This window comes from Theropithecus gelada, chromosome 8 (genome assembly GCF_003255815.1).
Source record: "Theropithecus gelada isolate Dixy chromosome 8, Tgel_1.0, whole genome shotgun sequence".
NCBI lineage: Eukaryota > Metazoa > Chordata > Mammalia > Primates > Cercopithecidae > Theropithecus > Theropithecus gelada.
Genome location: NC_037676.1, coordinates 117,195,577 through 117,207,231, shown reverse-complemented (window position 1 = coordinate 117,207,231; position 11,655 = coordinate 117,195,577).

Here is an 11,655-nt window from a genome sequence, read left to right as displayed (position 1 = left end):
TAGAACTTAAAGTATAGTAATAAAAAAAAGAAAAAAAAAAGGGAGGAACTTCATGCACTATTATTTTTAACTTTTCAATATCAGTTCTTAGATCTATGGGGAAGGAAAGTGAAAACAGAAAAACAAAGGGATTCAAATCATTTGATTATGTTACATGTTATTTATATTATACAGTATTCTGTTTCCTCAATCTAATTTTCTGTGGCTAGTATCAGAAAATATTTGGTTTAATACAACAATACAGCTTATGAGATGGATGCATAAAGCAAAAACAGAATGTACAGTGATCTTATAACTATTTAGTAAAAATGTAAGAAAGCTAGCCAATGAAAATCAAATTTGATATTTCACATTATGAGTTTTACTCAATATTTAGAAAATATTGAAAACATCTGCAAAGAAAAGATAAACAAAACAGAATATATGGAACCTTATTAACTCTGGATAGGAAATAGCCCAGAACAGGAGTTGGCAAACTTTTCTGTAAAGGTTCAGATAGTAAATATTTTAGGCTTTGTGGGCTGTACAGTCTCTGTAGCAATACATAAATGAATAAGCATGATTATGTTTCGATAAAGCTTTAAACACAACTAAAAGCTGTAGGCTGGGTTAGGTCCAGGTGCCAGAGTTAGTCTACTTCTGATCTATAATAAGTACACATTGCGTTACTCTCAACCCACCAACAAAGACTATTTAATTAACTGCTTCTTGGTTTATAAATATATTCTAGGGTAGGGCGCTGTGGCTCACGCCTGTAATGCAAGCACTTTGGGAGGCCAGGGCGGACAGATCACTTGAGGCTAGGCGTTTGAGATCAGCCTGGCTGACATGGTGAAACCCCACCACTACTAAAAATACAAAAATTAGCCGGGTGTCGTGGCATGTACCTGTGGTCCCAGCTACTCAGGAGGCTGAGGCACAAGAATCGCTTGAACCCAGGAGGTGGAGGTTGTAGTAAACTGAGATCGCACCAGTACACTCTAGCCTGGGTGATGGAGTGAGACTCTGTTTCAACAAACAAACAAACAAACAAACAAAAAGTACATTAAATACATTCTAGTCCTGGTTAATACTTGCCTTAACTTCCCAACAAGACCCATCCTTCCTTGGAAACTCATCATTGGTATACTGAGAATCTGCTAATTTCTTCATAGATGAATTTATGAAAGATAATGGACTCAAATCAAATATAATTATTTATCAAAGTGTTTGTGGTTTTAAAAGGTTGAAAATGTTGAGACAATGAAGTCTATTACTAAATAAGAAAGGAATGCTTTCTGTAGATCATTGTACCTTTCTTAATCCATTTGTTTTTGTTTTTAACTTGGTTTAAGGAGGATCCAAGAACAGCAGTTAAGTGATTTTGCTTTGAGCATTTGAGATTTCTCATCAAGTATTTATAATTCATTTATGGTCAATCAGAGACATTTTCATTAGTTATTACCCCTTTGACTTGTTCTCTTTCCGCATAGCAGAGTACTTATTTGTAATAACCCTCTGGATGAACTGCTTCACGGGGTGAACAGCACTGTAATTTGAAAAATAGCCTCATGGTGACCATGTGTATCTGTCCTCTTCCCTGAATTCCAATTATGTAAAATTAAATTTTCCCTGATTCATAAAATCAACAGATATTTGTAAAGAACCTGTTGTATACAACCTGTACTTGAAATTAGACATTGAGTGAGTTTTAGCTATATAAATAGGGTGAACTGCTATTTGTGAAATCAGGAAAAAAAAAAAAGAATAATGACTTCAATAAAATTTTCATTGTAATGCAGAAGTATTTCTAGCTTTACTATCTTAAATCTTGCAAGGTAAGAAAACAATGAATCCTATGGGATTATAATGCCCTTTGGGGGATTTCTAGTGAATGTTGTTGAAGTAGAAGATGTTTGATGAGCTTCCAGTAAGTTATTTACAGATTTAGATGCTTCAGCTTCTGTTTTTCTCTTTCTTTGGTTTCCCTAGAGACAAATTCTTATTTCATTTTTTTCCCCTTCTTTGAGTCATTTTTGGTTCAGTTTCTTTACTTTGACTGCAATAAGAAAAAAAAATGTTTGTCTAGAATTGGGTGCTCCTATCATCTTATGTAAGTTTGTGAGATGCTCACCAAACTTCTGTCTTTCTACCTCCCACCAAAGTCCAGACAATTCTCATAATTCGTAGTAGTTATGTTCTGTGAAGTCACTGCAAACACTGAGTTAGAAAGCACAAAACCATTGCTCCTAGGAGAAATACAGGGTTAGGTTTCTGACAGCCTCTGGTCACATTTTTGTCAGCCAGTCAATATGTAACCTGTTGTATGCATATTTCTATTTTAAAACACTTTGTTTAATATATATTGTTGACTCTTTAACTTTGAACTATTTGTCCACAACATTATAACTCATGCCTCAATACAATTTATCTAACACCTTACTTTTCTTCTCCATAAAACACATCACAGCCCTTTGATGTTTAGGAAACCAAGAAAGCATTTCATCCCTATGTTTTGGGACCATTTTAAACATTGAAATCTCCAATAAAAAGCTCAAAAATGCAGAGAAAATAAAAACAGCCAAGAAAAACATGGCACTAAATAGACTGCCAAAAACACTTGTTTCTAGTGTGATTGTTGAAGCAAGAGGGTACAGCACTGCCTTGTTTGAACACAGTTGGGAATGTGCTTTATAGGTGACCCAATTTTTTTGATGCCCTATGCATGTCTTTGAATAACCATGAAAACACTGTGTGTATTAATTTTGGGGTTAAAAATACATTTTAACTAGTAAGTAAGTTTGTTAATATGGAACTCGTAATAATGAAGATCAACTGTACTTTCATCCCATTTTCTTCCTTTAAGTCATTTTTTCCTACCTAGTTTTTTTCAAGTTTTCCTCATAACAAGATGAAAAGGAAATTGATGCTTCTTTTTACTTGACTTTTATCATACACAATTTAACTTAAGGTGCAACACTCATGAGGCAGTATTCAGAAATGGAATAAAATATATTTTTGAATTGCCTTACAAAATGCTCAGTTTCTGCTTTGATGATGCAAATCTATTTCAAAATAAATTTCAGTAGTTATAATTTCAGACTATTATAAGTAATACATTTTTAAAGTCTAGATTCTATGCTGTGTAAAAAATAACTGTTTTGTCACATGGTTAAGTACTCTTTGCACATTGAAAAAATACTGCAAATTTTGAGTTTATAAATAGAAAATAGCTTGATACCATATTACTTTATTTTCTTTAAAGAAGTCTCAGAGTATATACATAATAATACTCTAAACAAAATAATTCCCTGACATATATTTGACTCAGCCCCAAATACCTTATTGACATTAAGCTCCATGAAGGAAGAGACTCTGCCTCTCTTGATCAAGGTTTTTTGATCAGCACATAATATAATGCATGACACAAATGTTGATTAAATTAGTAAATGATTCAGCTCACAAATACAAAAACCGAAAAAATTAGAATTTCTTCTCCAGAATCTATCTTCCCAGAGATAATGAGTCCCTAAACCTTCTTTTGCTTTTGTTTTCTTCTATTATGCTGGTTTCACTATACTTTTATGAGTAATCTTATAGGATAATTAATAATATTTTACTATTAGTCAATAACAGTGTTTTGATTTCCTAGGCAATCCAAATTTCATCAAGATCTTCATGACATTTAACAAGCCAAGTATTTGGTCTATGTCCCTTTCCCCTCTTTCTCCTTAACTTTATATTCTGCCTCCAGTCCAAGATAAAACTGAAACACAATACAAGCAAGCTAGAAATAAATTTTTAAAATACTAAGAAAACCTCCAAATAATCAGAAAGTTAGAAATATATTTTTAAAATAACACATGGGTCAAAGAAACAGTTACAATAAAAATTAGAAAATACTTTGACTATCAACAAAACACTACATATCAAAAATTGGATTCCAGCTCAATATACAATTAGAAAAATCATATAGCTTTATGTCAGAAAAGGTAAATGGCTAAAAATTAATGAGCTAAGCATTCATCTAAATAACTTCAAAAATTGCAGCAAATGATACCTGAAGAAAATGGAAGGAAATAAGTTATGAGTATAAGAACAAAAGATGTATTAAGACAGAAAACAAACAAATGTTATTAAGACTTCACAAAACTAAAAGCCAACTCTTTGAAAAGGATAAAATATTGAGAAGCACACAGATAACTAAAGAATAATAAAAGACAAAGAGAACAAACAACCAATAACAGGATGAAATGATAAAGGAACCATCATTAACAATCTTACCAACGTTAGAAAGATATCACTTACAATCATTTCAAAAATATTTAAAAAGTAAAACATAGGAATAAATTTCACTAAAATATGCAACATCTCTAAAGAAACACATAAACTATAATTAAGGGAAAATATAAAACACCTTACTAACAAAGAGAGAAAACATTTAATGGACTGGAATATTTAATACTGATGATGTCAGTTTTCCTCAAATTGATATGTGAATTTAGTGCATCACAACCAAAATTGCAACAGCTTTTTGTTCCAGAATTCTAAAAGGTTATTCTAAATTTATGGAGAATTACAAAGACACAAGACTAGCCAGGAAATTTGCAAATAGAAGAAAAAGGTGAGATCACTTGCTCTATTAAATACTATGACATTTACTAAAACTAGTGGAAGGGTGGTTGTTGGTGTAAAGATAAACAAAGAAATAGATCAGAATTAGATTTCAGTAACAGACACAGACATGATATATAACAAAAGTGAATTTACAGAGCAGTGAACAATACAAACTATTCAATAAATAATGTTGGATTATTGGATATGCAAATGAAAAAATATAAATTTGACTCCTTCATCACACTCTCTATGGAAGTCAATACTGGGTAGATTGAAACTTTGAATGTGAAAGGTAAATGCCATTATAAAATAATGTGGAAAAATACCTCCCCTTGGGGGTTTAGGAAAGTATTTATTTCACAGAACACACACACAAAAAACTATAAAGTAAAATATTAGTAAGTATAGTATACAGTATAGTAAAATTATACAATTCTGTTTATTCAAAGACATAAATAAAATAGTGAAAAGGCAAGCCCCAGCATAGAAGATACTTGTAATACATATAACAAAAAGTGCTTGTTTTTTTGAAACTATGAAGAATTCCTATAAATCAGTGAGGAAAGTAGTCCAAAAGAAAACATCTATAAGAAATAAACAGGCACTTCAAAAGAGAGTTTTTACAAATGCCCAAAAAACATTTAATGTTTGCTAAGCTCATTGGTAACCTAATCTCCTTGGTTAGGTTTTTTAAGCAATGAGCTTTGTAACCTAATAACACTTAGGAAAATTTAAGTTAATACAGAAGGAGATATGAACATGTCACCACCAGAATAGTTACATATAAAAATACTAAATGTGCCATATGTTGACAAACATGTGGAACACTGGAACGCCATACACTGTTGGTATGTTTGTAATTTATGGCTACTTTTGAAAACGTTGTGGTATCACTTACTTAAATTGAACAGACACATACTCTATGACCCATCAATTCACTGTCTAAGTATATGCCCAATGTATCCATGCACCTAGATATAGTATTAGAAGAAGGCACAGTGGATATAAGAATGATGTTCTGTGGGCTATCAAGTTGATTAAGTTCCAACAGACTACGTGATGATCGAAAAGTAGAGGAAAATCAACATACCCTTAAAGTAATAAAGTAAAGTTATAGGGTTGACTTTACTACCTGAAGTCAAACTGCTACTGAGTTTTATTTCTGGGAGGTATTGCAGGGTGAGGAGTATTTTCTGGGTCAAAAGCTCCATACCACACGTCTGGGGCTGCGTTGCTTTTCTTCAATTAAAATACCAGTGGAAAATATAGCAGCTTAGCATTGCGTGTCTCTGGAAGTTAGGGTCAAGTCATTTCTCAGAAAGTCTGGGTATTTTCCTTTGCTCAATGTCCAGTATCTTTGGTAAATACCACACATTCAGAATATTGACCATTTGGCGTGGTCTAAGCTCAAAGAGCTCAACGTCCTCTCAAGAGGAACAGACAAGAGGCCGTAAATTCCCACTATAGTGACTCAGGTTATGTTTCTTCTGATCATACCTAGGATTTTTCTGATTTTATATGTTCAGCAACATCTTTCTTCATTTGTTTCTCCTATATTTCATTTCTATGATCACTGTGATCAATTTGCCCTTTCCATAGATCCTTGAAGGCCAAAACTCATCAACATTTTACCCCTCTGCCATATTATAGTAATTACACCTACATCATCTATAGCAACTAAACACCATCATTCTGGGACCCATTTATTTCCACTGAGGCAAGAACCCAACCCCTTGTAGAATCTCTTATTGTCATATCCTGCCTACAGAGAACAACCCTCAAGCCCTCAAATAGTTTTTCAAGGATACTTGTTCTCATGGTGTCAATAAATTCTTAATTTGGACGAAGGGAGAGCCCAAGTAGTTGGCTAATGAGTGGCTGAGTAATAAGCACATAATAGAACCATTTTAACGTGCCTATTTCCCTAGCCTCAGATTCATTCCTGAACATGGTATAGAAGTTCCAACATTTCAACCTCATTGACTGTGGGCTTCAATTATTTAACACAGCAAATCGATAATGCCACTTCCAGATGTGCATGCTAACACATTAATTCTTGACTCTGATATGAGTGCACTCATCAATACATTTCGTTCAATGAAGTCTTATAATTTTGTCCTTCTTGGAATAACACCCTCAGAATTTACTCCCACAATTGTTGCCTATATCACTGCTGATTCAAATAATAATAATATTATGTATCTCTTTCAATATATAGAATATCTATTTCCAGAGGAGAACTTCTCCAACAAATTTGTGTGGGATCAATTTCACTAGGGGCTTGTAGATAATAAGTAGTTATGGGGTGGGTCATGGGTGTCAGAAGATCCACCTCTTAGGTAACTGTCTCAGCTACAGTCACTGGAATTGCCACCTCCACTGATGAAGGAGTTCCAGAGAGATTATGGGGGACCAAAGTGTTCAAATTCCTCTGTGTCTACCAAAGGCACTCATCTAACATCTCAGAGTACCACTACTTCTTCACTAATGCTACTGTCATAGGAGACTTGCTTGATTTGCTGCTGCAACTCTGCAACCTTCATAATCGATTCTAGACTTGTTGCTCAGAGTCATTTATGCTCTGTAACTGCAGTAGAGCAGAAGCTCATTCAAAGTTACCAGTCGGTCTTTCTGATTGTCAGCTTTTCAGATAGACATTCAGGACTGTTTTCAGATGGACATTCAGGAGTCAACTTCCTTTTTCTCTATTGATGTTCTTTAGGGTTGTCAGATGAAGTCAGCTGACCCCAGTAACTTTTCAGTGCCAATTATAGTAGCTGAGTGCCATAATCAGTAGCTCTCTTAATGTTGTACTCTTACCTTTACCACATCCTATGAATCTATTATTAATAAGTTAAATGTGATGTCATTACCTTTCAGGGATTATTTGCATTCCATTTTCCTTGGCTAGGATATTTGTGCAGTCCACAGCTATGCAAGCAAACTATTCCCAGTATTCTATTTTGTAAAATAGTTACTTCACATCAATTATTATAACAAGTTCCTGGAAGAAACAGATAACGCACTCAAATGAATATATTTGAGAAACAGTTTAATATAAAGGAATGCATAATAAAAGTACGGACAGAGTATAAGAAAGCCACAAGGAATAGAGCAGTACCCAAGGACTGGAAGGGGTTTGCAGGGAAACATTGTCACTCTGAAGGCTGAAATGGTAAAGAAATGAAGTAATTACAGGAATCTAGAGAGAGACAAAACCCAGAGGGAAGAAAACCAGGCAGATAGAGGGGATGGGGGCCAATTAACAGGAGTGTGACCTTCTTTGGGAAATAGCCAGTTCACAGTGGTTTTGCAGGGGCAGTATCTGGGTAAATTAGTGCACTAAGATGACTTTCCCTCTCCCTGATGATCTCCAGTCCAGTAGCAGAACCCCACAGAGAAGCTACAGGGCAAGGCAGCCCAGGTGATGATTTCAATCAAGTCAGTCTCCTAGGGTACTGAGAAGGATGAAGAAGGGTGGAGAGTGGATATGAAGTAGTAATTCCATATGTCCTTACAAGGCAATAATAGGTCCTTCACATGACCTAAGAAAGGAAGTGGATGAAGCTGTGGTATTCTTATTATTGGGATACCTGTAAAAGGAGTTCCATCACCAGACAAGAATTGGAACCAAAGGAGAACTTTCCTTATCTTGCTTAGAGTATGGAAGACATTTATAAGCAATGAATGGCTTCTATTAAAGATTCATGCATAGTGTAGCACTATAATTAAGGCATCAAGTATCAATGTGACATTAAATGCCTGCTGACTTTCAACAGAGGCTGCAAAGCTTCAGCAACATGAGACTTAATTGATGAAAAAATGAAACTGTTAGTTTAGACAAATAGGAAATGCTAACAAAACTTCACTGTGCTATTGCTATTTTATGACAAACTCACAGCCAATATCATACTGAATGGGCAAAAACTGGAAGCATTCCATTTGAAAACTGGCACAAGACAAGGAAGCCCTCTCATCACTCCTATTCAACATAGTGTTGGAAGTTCTGGCCAGGGCAATCAGGCAAGAGAAAGAAATAAAAACTATTCAATTAGGAAAAAAGGAAGTCAAATTTTCCCTGTTTGCAAATGACATGATTGTATATTTAGAAAATCCCATCATCTCAGCCCAAAATCTCCTTAAGCTGACAAGCAACTTCAGCAAAGTCTCAGGATACGAAATCAATGTGCAAATATCACAAGCATTCCTATACACCAATAACAGACAGGGAGCCAAATCATGAGTGAACTCCCATTCACGATTGCTACAAAGAGAATAAAATACCTAGGAATCCAATTTACAAGGGATGTGAAGGACCTCTTCAAGGAGAACTACAAACCACTGCTCAACAAAATAAAAGAGGACACAAACAAATGGAAGAATATTCCATGCTCATGGATAGGAAGAATCAATATTGTGAAAATGGCCATATGGCCCAAGGTAATTTACAGTTTCAATGCCATCCCCATCAAGCTACCAATGACTTTCTTCACAGGATTGGAAAAAACTAAAGTTCATATGGAACCAAAAAAGAGCCCACATTGCCAAGACAATCCTAAGCAAAAAGAACAAAGCTGGAGGAATCACGGTACCTGACTTCAAACTATACTACAAGGCTACAGTAACCGAAACAGCATGGTACTGGTAGCAAAACAGATATATAGACCAATGGAACAGAACAGAGGCCTCAGAATTAACACCATACATTTACAACCATCTGATCTTTGACAAACTTGACAAAAACAAGAAATGGGGAAAGGATTCCCTATTTAATAAATGGTGCTGGGAAAACTGGCTAGCCCACATGTAGAAAGCTGAAACTGGATCCCTTCCTTACACCTTATACAAAAATTAACTCAAGATGGATTAAAGACTTAAATGTTAGGCCTAAAACCATAAAAACTCTAGAAGAAAACCTAGGCAATACCATTCAGGATGTAGGCATGGACAAGGACTTCATGACTAAAACACCAAAAGCAATGGCAACAAAAGCCAAAATTGACAAATGGGATCTAATTAAACTAAAGAGTTTCTGCACAGCAAAAGAAACTACCATCAGAGTGAACAGGCAACCTACAGAATGGGAGAAAATTTTTGCAATCTGCCCATCTGACAAAGGGTTAATATCCAAAATCTACAAAGAATGTAAACAAATTTACAAGAAAAAACAAATGACCCCATCAAAAAGTGGGCACAGGATATGAACAGACACTTCTGAAAAGAAGACATTTATGCAGCCAACAAGCACATGAAAAGATGCTTATTATCACTGGTCGTCAGAGAAATGCGAATCAAAACCACAATGAGATACCATCTCACACCAGTTAGAATGGCGATCATTAAAAAGTCAGTAAACAACAGGTGCTGGAGAGGATGTGGAGAAATAGGAACGCTTTTACACTGTTGATGGGATTGTAAACTAGTTCAACCATTATGGAAAACAGTATGGCGATTCCTCAACCCAGCCATCCCATTACTGGCTATATACCCAAAGGATTGTAAATCATGCTGCTATAAAGACACATGCACACGTATGTTCACTGTGGCACTATTCACAATAGCAAAGACTTGGAATCAACCCAAATGTCCATCAGTGACAGACTGGATTAAGAAAATGTGACACATATACACCATGGAATACTATGCAGCCATAAAAAAGGATGAGTTTGTGTCCTTTGCAGGGGCATGGATGCAGCTGGAAACCATCATTCTCAGCAAACTATCACAAGGACAGAAAACCAAACACCACATGTTCTCACTCATAGGTGGGAACTGAACAATTAGAACACTTGGACACATGGCGGAGAACATCACACACTGGGGCCTGTTGAGGGGTCGGGACCTGGGGGAGGGATAGCATTAGGCGACATACCTAATGTAAATGGCGAGTTGATGGGTGCAGCAAACCAACATGACACATATATACCTATGTATCAAAACTGCAACATTGTGCACATATACCCTAGAACTTAAAGTGTAATAATAATAAAACTCTCCTGTTCTCTGACATTCCATAAAATTATATTGTCAGTGCTCAAGGTGATTTGGTCTTATGCCATCTGTGCCTTAATGGTTTTAAAATAGTACTTTCTATAAGTCTGATAAAAATTGTAAGTGTTAAGAAAGCATTCTGTCGAATTTTAGCACAGCTATTTTTTTCTCATATGGTATCGCATATATTAATGCTGCATGTTACAATCACTTGCACCTTAGGTTTAATGACATTCCATGTGACATTGTCTCCTGTATGCTAATTTTAATATACATTCACAGGAAAAGAAAAAGGCAAAAAGGCATATGACTAATTATTAAAATATAATTTTAACGAAATTTGTATTAAGATCTTTCTGTGTTTTTATAATTTAAAAAGTTTTAATTAAAGCATGCATTAAGGAGTCTCAAATTTGACCAGTCCTATGGCATATGGAAGAAGGTTTGCTTTAAAAGGAGTCTGTGTATTCTCAAGTGTCTGGAACAAGTACTCAAACGAATTTGTTCAAAATTGACCAAAGCATCAAGATTTAGAGGTCCAATCTCAGAATTTCTGTTTCTACATTTCAGATAGAATTTTGAGATTTGTTTTTAAAGGGCACTATAGGTGATTTTCATGCAAAATTAGTTTGGAAAATTACTAGTCTATAGCACATTAAAATAACTATCATGACATGAGGTTATAGTCACCCCAAGATAAGAGACAATTACCAATAATAACCACTATACTGAACATCTCATGCATATTACCAGGCACTAGATTAATTTAATTTAGAGAAATCATGAGGCAGGTATTAAAACTTTTATATAATAACATGAAAATGTAATAAATTTCCAGTTTTTCTATGTAACCACATGAGGCCAATAAGGAATTAATATAAGTGTCTTAAATTAGGAAACATAAATAAAAGCTTATTAATTTGCATGTTAACAAATTGTGATTATGTAATTTGTGATTATTTAATTTAGGATGATCTGGATAGAAGTATTTTCCTTTCACTGTCTATAGGGACAAGCTTGATTATACAATTAATAAAGCCAATATCATTGCAAAGATTTATTTCAATG